General features: G+C 41.7%; 1 protein-coding gene across 2 annotated transcripts in view; it reads right to left on the reverse strand.

The window, feature by feature from the left end:
• Positions 1 to 14,382, reverse strand: part of aay (phosphoserine phosphatase) — a 276,767-nt gene extending 262,385 nt beyond the window's left edge. Inside the window, exon 1 of one of the 2 annotated variants that reach the window (XM_070100620.1) lies at positions 13,998 to 14,382. The gene's annotated coding sequence lies outside the window, so the exon portion shown is untranslated. The remainder of the gene's footprint in view (positions 1 to 13,997) is intronic. The other variant, XM_070100619.1, reaches the window with a different exon arrangement.
• Between the last annotated feature and the right edge of the window lie 469 nt (positions 14,383 to 14,851).

A 14,851-nucleotide genomic window follows, 5' to 3' on the forward strand; every position in this document is an offset into this window, starting at 1 on the left:
GGTAAACCATGTCTTAAATGAAACATGTTGGGAAGATATCTTAAATAACATGGATCCAAACCAGTGCCTTGAAAGGATCAACTTCCTGGCAGCTGAAGCATGTTCTAGGCATATTCCCCTAAGAAAGAAGAAGAGCAGGAGTAAACTGGAGAAAGACGCTCCCTTTACAGAAGACGACGAAGAATCACTGAGCTCCTCAGGAACGCTAGAATATCTGATACACGGAAGGAGGCACTGACCAGGGAAGTGGAAACTGTCGAACTTAAGTTAAAGGACTCTTACAGGAACCAGGAGAGACAGGAGGAGCTTAAAGCTATTAGTAAAATTGAAAGAAATTCGAATTTTTTTTTCATATGCAAAAAACAAGGCAAATACCACTTCTAGTATCGGGCCCTTACTCAGACAGGATGGGGCTTACGCAGATGACAACAAGGAAATGAGTGAAATACTGAAATCCCAGTACGACTGTGTTTAGTGAGCCACTAATCAGTGAGGTTCGACGACCCAAATGATTTCTTTACGAATGAGCCTCAAAACTCCATAAATGTATGCCAGATTTCCGACATTACCCCAACTCCGATAGACTTTGAAAAAGCCATTGACAACATTCCCATGCACTCAGCCACAGGCCCAGACTCGTGGAACTCTGTGTTCATTAAGAACTGCAAGAAGCCCCTCTCACGTGCCCTAAGTACACTGTGGAGGAGGAGCTTGGAAATGGGTGAAACTCCAGTCACTTATAACAACGGATATAGCCCCACTCCATAAAGGTGGCAGCAAAGCATTAGCTAAGAACTATAGACCAATAGCTCTAACGTCGCACATCATAAAAATCTTTGAAAGAGTGCTAAGAAGCAGGATTGCAAACCACCTGGAATCCCCAAAACTGCACAATCCAGGGCAACATGGGTTCAGGGCAGGTCGCCTCTCACAACTACTGGATCACTATTATATGGTCTTGGATGCACTGGAAGAAAATCAGAATGCAGATGTAATGTACATTGTGGAGAAATTTTCTCCAGGAGGGGGGTATCAGCCCCTTTCAGCCCTGAGGGGCCCATTCCTCTCAGAAGGGGCAAACACCTTGTTTACTGCTACAGCAGGTAATTGCTCCCAGATGCAATACGAGTATGCGACGTGGTCAAGCGACCGCTGCTCCTTGCAAGAGTCCAGTTTTGCAAAGTGTAGCTTAATAAAAGACAGTCCATCTCTTACCTTAGCAGGACAATTAAAGAAAATCCTATTCCCACTTTATTACCATGGTAAAGATAGTGTACATTGTTGTCTATGCTTAAGATGGCAAGAATCAAGCATTCTGCTTTGCTTCATGGAGGAAGTTTGGCAAGGAATCAAAGAGTACTAGGTGAGCTTTTCCTTTATGTTCTAGGGGCACTGCAGCAGCGTAGGAGGCTGTGAGGTCAGATTACTTTTCACTCTACTGGGAGTCACACTGACGCCAGGATAACCAACAAAGAACACTGATCTGTGCGTTAGTGTGAATAAAGTGTCTCAAAAACACAATAAACACTTCGAGAAGTGTGATCAGCTTCTTTAGTGATAAGATTGTGAACAATAAAGACAAACCTTGTGGAACATAGTGTACCAGTGTGCGTATTCCTAGACCATGGAAGACGTGGACATCAAAGGACACTTCAGCTTCTATCAAGTCACCGATAAATGTCGAGGGTGTAAAGAACACCATAGCTCATGCTACAAGAGCAAGGTGGGTTGCAGATTTCTTGTAGTACAGGGGACTGCACAGTTTTTGTGTTGCAAGGAGTTTGTAATCAACCTATAGTCGGCAGTGAGGTGCGGACTTTTGAGTCCACACAAGCGAGTTCGTCAGCAATCAGTGAATGAAATATGCTGACATAACGCCCTCTAGGGGTAAATTATTAACATAATATAATATTTTACAGCTCGTTGTGAAGTGGATATGATAGCTTCTCAAGACCTCGCCTGCAGGGGCGGCTGTGCAGGCGATGAGCTGTCTTATCAGCTAAGTACCCCTTACATTTAATCTTTAACCTTAGCTGGTAAACCATTTCTCAACATACACAGACTTTGCAAAAGCGTTTGACAAGGGCGATCATGGCGTAATAGCACACAAAATACGTGCTAAAGGAATAACTGGCAAAGTGGGGAGATGGGTCTTCAACTTCCTAACCAATCGAACACAAAGAGTAGTGGTCAACAGAGTTAAATCGGCGGCCGCCATAGTGAAGAGCTCTGTTCCACAAGGCACAGTACTCGCCCCCATCCTGTTCCTCATCCTCGTATCAAACATAGACAGAGATGTAACCCACAGCACCGTATCATGATCTGCAGACGATACTATGATCTGCATGAGGCTGTCATCTATTGAGGACACGGTTAACCTCCAAGAAGATATAAACAAAGTTCTCCAGTGGGAAACGGGAAAACAATATGATAATCAATTAGGACAAATTCCAACTACTCCGTTATGGAAAACTGGAAGGGATAATAACTAAAACAGAGTATACTACAAACTCTGGCCATACAATAGAGAGGAAAAATAATGTAAGGGACCTGGGAGTAGTAATGTCAGAGGATCTCACTTTCAAGAATCACAACAGTGCCACGATCACAAGTGCAAAGAAAATGGTAGGATGGATAATGAGAACGTTCAAAACGAGAGATGCCAAGCCAATGATGAACCTTTTCAAATCACTTGTTCTCTCTGGGCCGGAATACTGCTGTACATTAACATCTCCGTTCAAAGCAGGTGAAATTGCAGATCTAGAGAGTGTACAGAGATCCTTTACTGCACGTATAAGTTCTGTCAAGCACCTTAACTACTGGGAACGCTTGGAAGCACTTGACTTGTACTCGTTGGAACGCAGGAGAGAGAGATATATATATCATGATCTACACTTGTAAAACCCTAGAAAGAATGGTCCCGAATCTGCACACAGAAATCACTCTCCACGAAAGTAAAAGACTGGGCAGGCGATGCAAAATGCCCCCAATTAAAAGTAGGGGCGCCATTGGTACACTAAGAGAAAACACCATAAGTGTCCGGGCCCCAAAACTGTTCAACAGTCTCCCACCAAGCATAAGGGGAATTACCAATAAACCCCTGGCTGCCTTCAAGAGAGAGCTGGACAGATACCTAAAGTCAGTGCCGGATCAGCCGGTCTGTGGTTCGTACGTTGGGCTGGGTGCAGCCAGCAGTAACAGCCTAGTTGATGAGGCCCTGATACACCGGGAGGCCTGGTCATGGACCGGGCCGCGGGGGCGTTGATCCCTGGAATAATCTCCAGGTATGTCAAGTTATTTAAGTCAGTGATGTAGAATTCAATTATTAAAATACAACAAGTAACTGTGTAGACTGTAATACTATTATATGAGAAAATACTTTTCTTTGGACTAAATGAGAGTTTAAAACACTGATCATAAATTATATAATGATAACTAAGTGTAATGCACACACTTGTCAGTGCTCAATAATAACCCAAATAGAGACAGAAACTCAGAAGATTAATTCATCTGTATATTTTGACCTTCTGGGGAATCGAAACATACAGAACAATTAATCTTTTGAGTTCCTGTCTCCATGTGGGTTATTATTGAACATAATTATATGTTTATTTGCTCATACGAATGTTTTATGAGAGGTTCAGCACAATCTTTCACCTCCCAAGATGAGTCCTACCCAGCAGCAATCTAAACCAGCTTGTATATACTATCAGTGAAAGACACTTGACGATTGCTACCAGTTGCTCATGACTGAGGGATTATACAGCGTCGTATTCTCTTCTACGACGCAGTTTGCTGTAGATCGCTTGCAAACTTCTCTGCAATAAATCATCGGCGGTACTGAATGTATTCTCCGATATGTCAAGATTCTTAACACGGATCATCACTTTACTTGATACCTGGAGATCAATAAATAAATAAATAACAAAAAGGCACAATACCGTGACTGGAACGATACACAAATAACCCGCACATAAAAGAGAGAAGCTTACGACGACGTTTCGGTCCGACTTGGACCATTGACAAAGTCACACTAACAGAGGTGGAGCAGGACGGCTATATATAGGCAGAAAGAGGTGGAGGTAGTAGTAGTAGTAGTAGTAGTAGTAGTAGTAGTAGTAGTAGTAGTAGTAGTAGTAGTAGTAGTACAAGAATTGTATATAATACCGACAAGATGAAATTAAGACACATGCACAACACCCGGGCATCCCCATCGTAGACGTTTCGCCATCCAGCCAGCCACTGGATGGCGAAACGTCCACAACAAAGACAACCAGACGCCGCACATGTGTCTTAATTTCATCAGTAGTTGTAGTAGTAGTAGAAGAAGAAGAGGTAGTAGTAGTGGAAGTGGTAGAAGTGGGAAATAAGGATGACGAGCCAGTCAAAAACAAAATACAAAGGAAGGGGAGCACTGCAAGAGAGCTAGATGCCCACAGAGGGAGAGCAAGCGCACAGAGGTGCGTGAAAGGGGAAGTGGTGAAATAAAATAAATGAAGAAGGAACAGAAACACGAGACAGGAGACAGAAAGACAACCCAGAGGAGAAAAGGAAAGAGGAAAGGGGAAGAGGAAGAAGAAAAAGAAAGAAAAAATGAGGATTCAGGTTAAGTCACGGGTGTTCTGAAGTTTGGAGCATTTTACAATGTAGTGGGAGAGGAAGGCATCTACAGAGACGAAGCCAGGGCTAAGGTTCATACAAGGAAAGTTGTGTATTAGAGAGGATTCAACTAGACGGCGACTGTTCGAGTTGGAAGTAGGGAAGACAGTTTTAGCAAAGACCAGTCAATAGGATGGCTATGATCTCTGACGTGACAGAAAAGAGCATTGTTAGTGTCGGCAAGCCTAACACTATTTTTGTGCTCCCTAAGTCTGTCAGAAAGAGATCGACCAGTTTCTCCGAAGTATTGAAGATGACAGGAGGAGCAAGAAATAGAGTAGACACCAGGAACATCTGTAGAGGGAGGAGAGGTATGAACGAGATTAGTGCGAAGAGTGTTAGTCTGGCGGAAGGTAAGCTTGATGTCTAAGGGACGGAGAGAATTGTTGAGATTAGAAAGACCGGAAATGTAGGGAAGGCAGAGGATAGAAGAGTTCCCATGAGTAGAGAGTTTGGGAGAGAAGAAATTGCGTTTAGCACATGAGAGGGCAGAATCTATGAAATGGGAAGGGTAGCCAAGACGGGAGAACGAATTATGAAGAGTGGAAATTTCTGCTGGAAGGAACTGAGGATCACAGATGCGGAGGGCACGGAGAAAGAGGGAGATAAGAACACTTTTCTTGACAGGGGAAGCATGATAGGAAAAGTAGTGAATGTACATGCCACTGTGCATAGGTTTACGGTAAACGGAAAAGGAAAAACCTGTATCTGAGCGGTGGACATGGACATCAAGGAAAGGAAGCAAGGAATTAGATTCCCATTCAGCTTTAAATTTAATGGAAGGGGCAAGATTATTAAGAGCTTCAAGAAAAGGTTGGAAGAGACTGGAGTCATGAGGCCACAGAGCAAAGATGTCATCCACATAGCGGAGCCAGAGTGAAGGTTGCACATCGAGGGTAGGAAGAAGAACAGTCTCGAAGTATTCCATGTAAAGATTAGCAAGGACAGGAGAGAGAGGAGAGCCCATAGCGACACCGAAGGTTTGAGAATAATATTTCCCTTGGAAGGAAAAGGAGTTAGAGTCCACACAGAGGTGGATCAGATCAAGAAAGACATCAGTGGGGATAGGGAGATGAAGAAACCCTTCATGGGCCTTCACTCTAAGGAAAACAAGGACATCATCAAGAGGGACATGGTGAAGAGGGACTCAACGTCAAGACTAAGCATCTTACAGGTTGGGAGAGAGCGAACCCGTTCAATGAAGTCTTGAGAGTGACGGAGGTGGGCAGGAGAAAGAGTACCAAGAAAGGGAGTGAGGGTTTTGGCCAGCCAAGAAGCCAGAGAATAAGAGACAGAACCTCTAGAGGATATAATAGGACGAAGAGGAATATCAGGTTTATGAGTTTTGGGAAGGCCATAGAAATAGGGAAGAGAGGGACAGATGACACGAAACCGTTGAACAAGGTCAAAGTCAGGAGGACAGAGGTCGGAGAGAGTCCCTCTTGATGATGTCCTTGATTTCCTTAGAGAGAAGGCCCTGAAGGGTTTCTTCATCTCCCTATCCCCACTGATGTCTTTCTTGATCTGATCCGCCTCTGTGTGCACTCTAACTCCTTTTCCTTCCAAGGGAAATATTATTCTCAAACCTTCGGTGTCGCTATGGGCTCTCCTCTCTCTCCTGTCCTTGCTAATCCTTACATGGAATACTTCGAGACTGTTCTTCTTCCTACCCTCGATGTGCAACCTTCACTCTGGCTCCGCTATGTGGATGACATCTTTGCTCTGTGGCCTCATGACTCCAGTCTCTTCCAACCTTTTCTTGAAGCTCTTAATAATCTTGCCCCTTCCATTAAGTTTAAAGCTGAATGGGAATCTAATTCCTTGCTTCCTTTCCTTGATGTCCATGTCCACCGCTCAGATACAGGTTTTTCCTTTTCCGTTTACCGTAAACCTATGCACAGTGGCATGTACATTCACTACTTTTCCTATCATGCTTCCCCTGTCAAGAAAAGTGTTCTTATCTCCCTCTTTCTTCGTGCCCTCCGCATCTGTGATCCTCAGTTCCTTCCAGCAGAAATTTCCACTCTTCATAATTCGTTCTCCCATCTTGGCTACCCTTCCCATTTCATAGATTCTGCCCTCTCATGTGCTAAACGCAATTTCTTCTCTCCCAAACTCTCTACTCATGGGAACTCTTCTATCCTCTGCCTTCCCTACATTTCCGGTCTTTCTAATCTCAACAATTCTCTCCGTCCCTTAGACATCAAGCTTACCTTCCGCCAGACTAACACTCTTCGCACTAATCTCGTTCATACCTCTCCTCCCTCTACAGATGTTCCTGGTGTCTACTCTATTTCTTGCTCCTCCTGTCCTCTTCAATACTTCGGAGAAACTGGTCGATCTCTTTCTGACAGACTTAGGGAGCACAAAAATAGTGTTAGGCTTGCCGACACTAACAATGCTCTTTTCTGTCACGTCAGAGATCATAGCCATCCTATTGACTGGTCTTCTGCTAAAACTGTCTTCCCTACTTCCAACTCGAACAGTCGCCGTCTAGTTGAATCCTCTCTAATACACAACTTTCCTTGTATGAACCTTAGCCCTGGCTTCGTCTCTGTAGATGCCTTCCTCTCCCACTACATTGTAAAATGCTCCAAACTTCAGAACACCCGTGACTTAACCTGAATCCTCATTTTTTCTTTCTTTTTCTTCTTCCTCTTCCCCTTTCCTCTTTCCTTTTCTCTTCTGGGTTGTCTTTCCGTCTCCTGTCTCGTGTTTCTGTTCCTTCTTCATTTATTTTATTTCACCACTTCCCCTTTCAAGCACCTCTGTGCGCTTGCTCTCCCTCTGTGGGCATCTAGCTCTCTTGCAGTGCTCCTCTTCCTTTGATTTTGTTTTTGACTGGTTCGTCATCCTTATTTCCCACTTCTACCACTTCCACTACTACCTCTTCTTCTTCTACTACTACTACAACTACTGATGAAATTAAGACATGTGCGGCGTCTGGTTGTCTTTGTTGTGGACGTTTCGCCATCCAGTGGCTGGCTGGATGGCGAAACGTCTACGATGGGGATGCCCGGGTGTTGTGCATGTGTCTTAATTTCATCCTGTCGGTATTATATACAATTCTTGTACTACTACTACTACTACTACTACTACCTCCACCTCTTTCTTCCTATATATAGCCGTCCTGCTCCACCTCTGTTAGTGTGACTTTGTCAATGGTCCAAGTCGGACCGAAACGTCGTCGTAAGCTTCTCTCTTTTATGTGCGGGTTATTTGTGTACCTGGAGATCACTTGATCAACATCCGTCGTGCTCAGAGAGAGAGAGGGAGAGAGAGAGAGAGAGAGAGAGAGAGAGAGAGAGAGAGAGAGAGAGCGCAATGTTCACATCAGTTAATTGGGTTTAAAGTCTATCGACTAAACGCAGGTCAGTAAGGCTACCTGTCACCTGCTAGTCAAGAATACTTTCAACCCTGAAACAGGGATTAAAGTAAACTCACAGCATATATACACAGAGATATACACCTCTCTGTGTACACATCGACGTGCTGCGAGCGTTCCCACTCAGGGCATTCTGGATACTACATATTATATATTTTCTCTCTTTCATTTCTCATTAATTTTGTAAGACATCTTTTATTCATTAATAATATTTATACTTTCAATTACTTCGTGTTAATGCATACTGATCACTGACATAATTATGTTTACTGTATTAAAATAACTTTACAGAAAACGAGTGGCTCGTCTTTTATGATTGGCGGATAAAAAGTGATTCACATTTTGCACCTCGCTAATTGGTGGAAAGGTTTCCCATGGTGATGTATTTTTAGTAGCCACAATTATTTAGTGAACTCATCTTTTCACAACCAATAGTTCATTATAATTATATTATTTTGCTACCTTTAAATGCGCACATAAGTCGTTGAATTAGTACAATATAGTTTAACCTAATTACCTATTTAATACTGTTTTAATGTTAGACACAAAATGTAAATGAAATATCAATACTATTTCTAATAGCAATACAGAAATAGGTAATACATATTGGTACTTTGATTTTGGGAAATAATATTTTGGACATTGTTTAGTGTTTGTTTTCTTGGTGTCTAGTAGTCGTAAATGAGTGTGAATGTTGCGTGATTGTACGACCTGTTTTGTGCCTCCAGTCATATATACGCGTTTTGTGTGGCAGTTGGAGTGACCGTAGGTGTGTGTGGAACTCTCAGACATCTGTGACTGCCAATACGCCAGCCTAGAGAGAGTGTTCAGCGGAGCGACACAAGTCGTCTCCTTTCTGAGTGACTGTTCCAGCAGACTGGTTCCATCACCTTACCTAGCCACCATCCCTCTCTCTCTCACCCCTTTTCGTTTAAGACTTTAATCTTTACTCTGTATTTATCTATTTTCACATCTTTGCTCTGTTTTTTTTGTGTGTTTCTTCTCCACATACATTCATTAATTTAACTCGGGTATATAACTCTTTCTTGTATCTCCATATGATTCTTTTGTCTATTTTTCATGACATTTCAAGTAGGATTAATCGACAGTATACAAAAAAAAAATCTTTTTATATGTTAAGATTAATCATTGACTTAATTCAGTGAGCAGAAAATGTTAGTGAATAAAACTTTTAAACCCATTACTGTTCTACATTATAGGCCCTTCTGCTAATTTTCTTTATATCATTCACTTTTAAATCATGTTATTTCAAGTGGCTCTAGCTCCTGGGCTTTAGCCTTCCCAGGGATTTTACAATAACGATTCCAATGGAATGCGGGATCCTTAATTTAATTTAGAGGAATTTCACCTAGGGAAATGCTTTCATTGCAGTCTTGTATGTGAACCATTTAGCTCCAGTACCTTGGATTTTCTCTGTCTTTCCTAACTGAGGAATCAAATCAAAATTCTTATCTAACAATACTAATAAAAAATTTGCAGCCTTTACGGAGGATACAATGAAGATATATTAACAAATTTCAGCCACATATGTAACTCTTCTAAGATATACTAACCTCTCTCTATTTTATACTCATATATATTTTATTTTTTTTTTTATTATCACACCGGCCGATTCCCACCAAGGCAGGGTGGCCCGAAAAAGAAAAACTTTCACCATCATTCACTCCATCACTGTCTTGCCAGAAGGGTGCTTTACACTACAGTTTTTAAACTGCAACATTAACACCCATCCTTCAGAGTGCAGGCACTGTACTTCCCATCTCCAGGACTCAAGTCCGGCCTGCCGGTTTCCCTGAATCCCTTCATAAATGTTACTTTGCTCACACTCCAACAGCACGTCAAGTATTAAAAACCATTTGTCTCCATTCACTCCTATCAAACACGCTCACGCATGCCTGCTGGAAGTCCAAGCCCCTCGCACACAAAACCTCCTTTACCCCCTCCCTCCAACCCTTCCTAGGCCGACCCCTACCCCGCCTTCCTTCCACTACAGACTGATACACTCTTGAAGTCATTCTGTTTCGCTCCATTCTCTCTACATGTCCGAACCACCTCAACAACCCTTCCTCAGCCCTCTGGACAACAGTTTTGGTAATCCCGCACCTCCTCCTAACTTCCAAACTACGAATTCTCTGCATTATATTCACACCACACATTGCCCTCAGACATGACATCTCCACTGCCTCCAGCCTTCTCCTCGCTGCAACATTCATCACCCACGCTTCACACCCATATAAGAGCGTTGGTAAAACTATACTCTCATACATTCCCCTCTTTGCCTCCAAGGACAAAGTTCTTTGTCTCCACAGACTCCTAAGTGCACCACTCACTCTTTTTCCCTCATCAATTCTATGATTCACCTCATCTTTCATAGACCCATCCGCTGACACGTCCACTCCCAAATATCTGAATACGTTCACCTCCTCCATACTCTCTCCCTCCAATCTGATATTCAATCTTTCATCACCTAATCTTTTTGTTATCCTCATAACCTTACTCTTTCCTGTATTCACCTTTAATTTTCTTCTTTTGCACACCCTACCAAATTCATCCACCAATCTCTGCAACTTCTCTTCAGAATCTCCCAAGAGCACAGTGTCATCAGCAAAGAGCAGCTGTGACAACTCCCACTTTGTGTGTGATTCTTTATCTTTTAACTCCACGCCTCTTGCCAAGACCCTCGCATTTACTTCTCTTACAACCCCATCTATAAATATATTAAACAACCACGGTGACATCACACATCCTTGTCTAAGGCCTACTTTTACTGGGAAAAAATTCCCCTCTTTCCTACATACTCTAACTTGAGCCTCACTATCCTCGTAAAAACTCTTTACTGCTTTCAGTAACCTACCTCCTACACCATACACTTGCAACATCTGCCACATTGCCCCCCTATCCACCCTGTCATACGCCTTTTCCAAATCCATAAATGCCACAAAGACCTCTTTAGCCTTATCTAAATACTGTTCACTTATATGTTTCACTGTAAACACCTGGTCCACACACCCCCTACCTTTCCTAAAGCCTCCTTGTTCATCTGCTATCCTATTCTCCGTCTTACTCTTAATTCTTTCAATTATAACTCTACCATACACTTTACCAGGTACACTCAACAGACTTATCCCCCTATAATTTTTGCACTCTCTTTTATCCCCTTTGCCTTTATACAAAGGAACTATGCATGCTCTCTGCCAATCCCTAGGTACCTTACCCTCTTCCATACATTTATTAAATAATTGCACCAACCACTCCAAAACTATATCCCCACCTGCTTTTAACATTTCTATCTTTATCCCATCAATCCCGGCTGCCTTACCCCCTTTCATTTTACCTACTGCCTCACGAACTTCCCCCACACTCACAACTGGCTCTTCCTCACTCCTACAAGATGTTATTCCTCCTTGCCCTATACACGAAATCACAGCTTCCCTATCTTCATCAACATTTAACAATTCCTCAAAATATTCCTTCCATCTTCCCAATACCTCTAACTCTCCATTTAATAACTCTCCTCTCCTATTTTTAACTGACAAATCCATTTGTTCTCTAGGCTTTCTTAACTTGTTAATCTCACTCCAAAACTTTTTCTTATTTTCAACAAAATTTGTTGATAACATCTCACCCACTCTCTCATTTGCTCTCTTTTTACATTGCTTCACCACTCTCTTAACTTCTCTCTTTTTCTCCATATACTCTTCCCTCCTTGCATCACTTCTACTTTGTAAAAACTTCTCATATGCTAACTTTTTCTCCCTTACTACTCTCTTTACATCATCATTCCACCAATCGCTCCTCTTCCCTCCTGCACCCACTTTCCTGTAACCACAAACTTCTGCTGAACACTCTAACACTACATTTTTAAACCTACCCCATACCTCTTCGACCCCATTGCCTATGCTCTCATTAGCCCATCTATCCTCCAATAGCTGTTTATATCTTACCCTAACTGCCTCCTCTTTTAGTTTATAAACCTTTACCTCTCTCTTCCCTGATGCTTCTATTCTCCTTGTATCCCATCTACCTTTTACTCTCAGTGTAGCTACAACTAGAAAGTGATCTGATATATCTGTGGCCCCTCTATAAACATGTACATCCTGAAGTCTACTCAACAGTCTTTTATCTACCAATACATAATCCAACAAACTACTGTCATTTCGCCCTACATCATATCGTGTATACTTATTTATCCTCTTTTTCTTAAAATATGTATTACCTATAACTAAACCCCTTTCTATACAAAGTTCAATCAAAGAGCTCCCATTATCATTTACACCTGGCACCCCAAACTTACCTACCACACCCTCTCTAAAAGTTTCTCCTACTTTAGCATTCAAGTCCCCTACCACAATTACTCTCTCACTTGGTTCAAAGGCTCCTATACATTCACTTAACATCTCCCAAAATCTCTCTCTCTCCTCTGCATTCCTCTCTTCTCCAGGTGCATACACGCTTATTATGACCCACTTCTCGCATCCAACCTTTACTTTAATCCACATAATTCTTGAATTTACACATTCATATTCTCTTTTCTCCTTCCATAACTGATCATTTAACATTACTGCTACCCCTTCCTTTGCTCTAACTCTCTCAGATACTCCAGATTTAATCCCATTTATTTCCCCCCACTGAAACTCTCCTACCCCCTTCAGCTTTGTTTCGCTTAGGGCCAGGACATCCAACTTCTTTTCATTCATAACATCAGCAATCATCTGTTTCTTGTCATCCGCACTACATCCACGCACATTTAAGCAACCCAGTTTTATAAAGTTTTTCTTCTTCTCTTTTTTAGTAATTGTATACAGGAGAAGGGGTTACTAGCCCATTGCTCCCGGCATTTTAGTCGCCTCATACGACACGCATGGCTTACGGAGGAAAGATTCTTTTCCACTTCCCCATGGACAATAGAAGAAATAAAAAGAACAAGAGCTATTTAGAAAAAGGAGAAAAACCTAGATGTATGTATATATATATATGCATGTGCGTGTCTATGAAGTGTGACCAAAGTGTAAGTAGGAGTAGCAAGATATCCCTGTTATCTTAGCGTGTTTATGAGACAGAAAAAGAAACCAGCAATCCTACCATCATGCAAAACAGTTACAGGTTTTTGTTTCACAGTCATCTGGCAGGACGGTAGTACTTCCCTGGGTGGTTGCTGTCTACCAACCTACTACCTATATATACCTATATATACCTATATATACCTATATATACATATATATACATACATATATATATATATATATATATATATATATATATATATATATATATATATATATATATTCATGCAATAATATCACAGTAAACAGGTGATTTCAGAATATTCAAAACAACCACTGTGAATGAATAGTGAAATTCCAAGCGCTTTCGTAACTATTCACATTATCAAGGAACAATTGTTCCTTGATAATTTTAGTCAGGAAAAGCTTGGAATTTCGCTGTTCTTTCACAGTGGTTGTTTTGCGCGCGCGCGCACACACACACACACACACACACACACACAATATATATATATATATATATATATATATATATATATATATATATATATATATATATATATATATATATATATATATATATATATATATATTTCTTTCAACGCAACAGCTGTATCCCACCGAAACAGGGTGGTCCAAAAGGAATAATGAAGGTTTTTCTTTTTAAAATTGTTAATGTATGCAGGAGAAGGGATTACTAGCCCCTTGCTCCCGGCATTTTAGTTGCCTCTTACGACACGCATGACTTACGGAGGAAGAATTTTGTTCCACTATATATATATATATATATATATATATATATATATATATATATATATATAATGTATATACAGTGCTAGTCACGGTATTATGGCGCCCCTTCCACACACACGTACCGAAACACAAACACATGCAATGAAAGATTATAATATATATATTTGCGCACTTACTGAGGTTTTAATACTTGATGCTGCGTCCTTTACGCTTAAATCACGTCCCTCAGCCGTGTAGGAAGACTCTCACACAAATTCTTAAGGGTTTGGGGAGGTATATTCCATGCATCATGTAGAGCAGCCTCCAGCCGAAGGATATCCTTGCCCAGTAAATTTCGTTTCACTATTGACCAGTGGTTCTCAATAAGTTTTAGGTCTGGGGAACTGCCTGGCCAGTCATTAAAGAGGCTCACTTCACAGTCCTGAAGCCAGTGAACTACAGATTTGGAGGTATGACATGGTGCACCGTCCTGCATAAAAACCGTATCCCCACACATCTTAAACGCCTCAGGTAAATTGTCACACAATAACTCCAGTTAATTATACTGGTTCATATACTGGCTGGTTTTTGGGAAGCACCACGAGTTCACCAACGCTCTGAGCACTGAAACACCCCCAAAGCATGAGAGAGTCTGGGTGTCTGGCGGTCCCACAGGTGTGGCGTGGGTCTAGCGGGTCACTACCTCTGGGCCGGTACACATGTCCCCCCGGATACAGGTGACGGTGAAGGTTGTTTCATCACTCCAAAGTCCAAAGTACCTCTAACCACTGTTGAGAATTCCAATGAAGGTATTTCTTCGCATAATCTAGCCCATGTTTCTTCTGTGGCTTGTAGAGGATCGGTACCTTAACTTGGTAGTGACTACTGTTGCCGAGTTCTGACACACGTCTCTTAATAGTTCTTACAGACACCTTTGAGAGAAGATGTGGGTTCTTTTCTTTCAATTCTCTAGCAGTTATCTTAGGTGTAGTCTCTAACTGCTTCTTTAATACATTTAAGGTACGAACAGATGTCTTCTTCGACTGGCCAG

The sequence above is a fragment of the Cherax quadricarinatus genome, chromosome 73 (assembly GCF_038502225.1).
Source record: "Cherax quadricarinatus isolate ZL_2023a chromosome 73, ASM3850222v1, whole genome shotgun sequence".
NCBI classification, from domain to species: Eukaryota; Metazoa; Arthropoda; class Malacostraca; order Decapoda; family Parastacidae; genus Cherax; species Cherax quadricarinatus.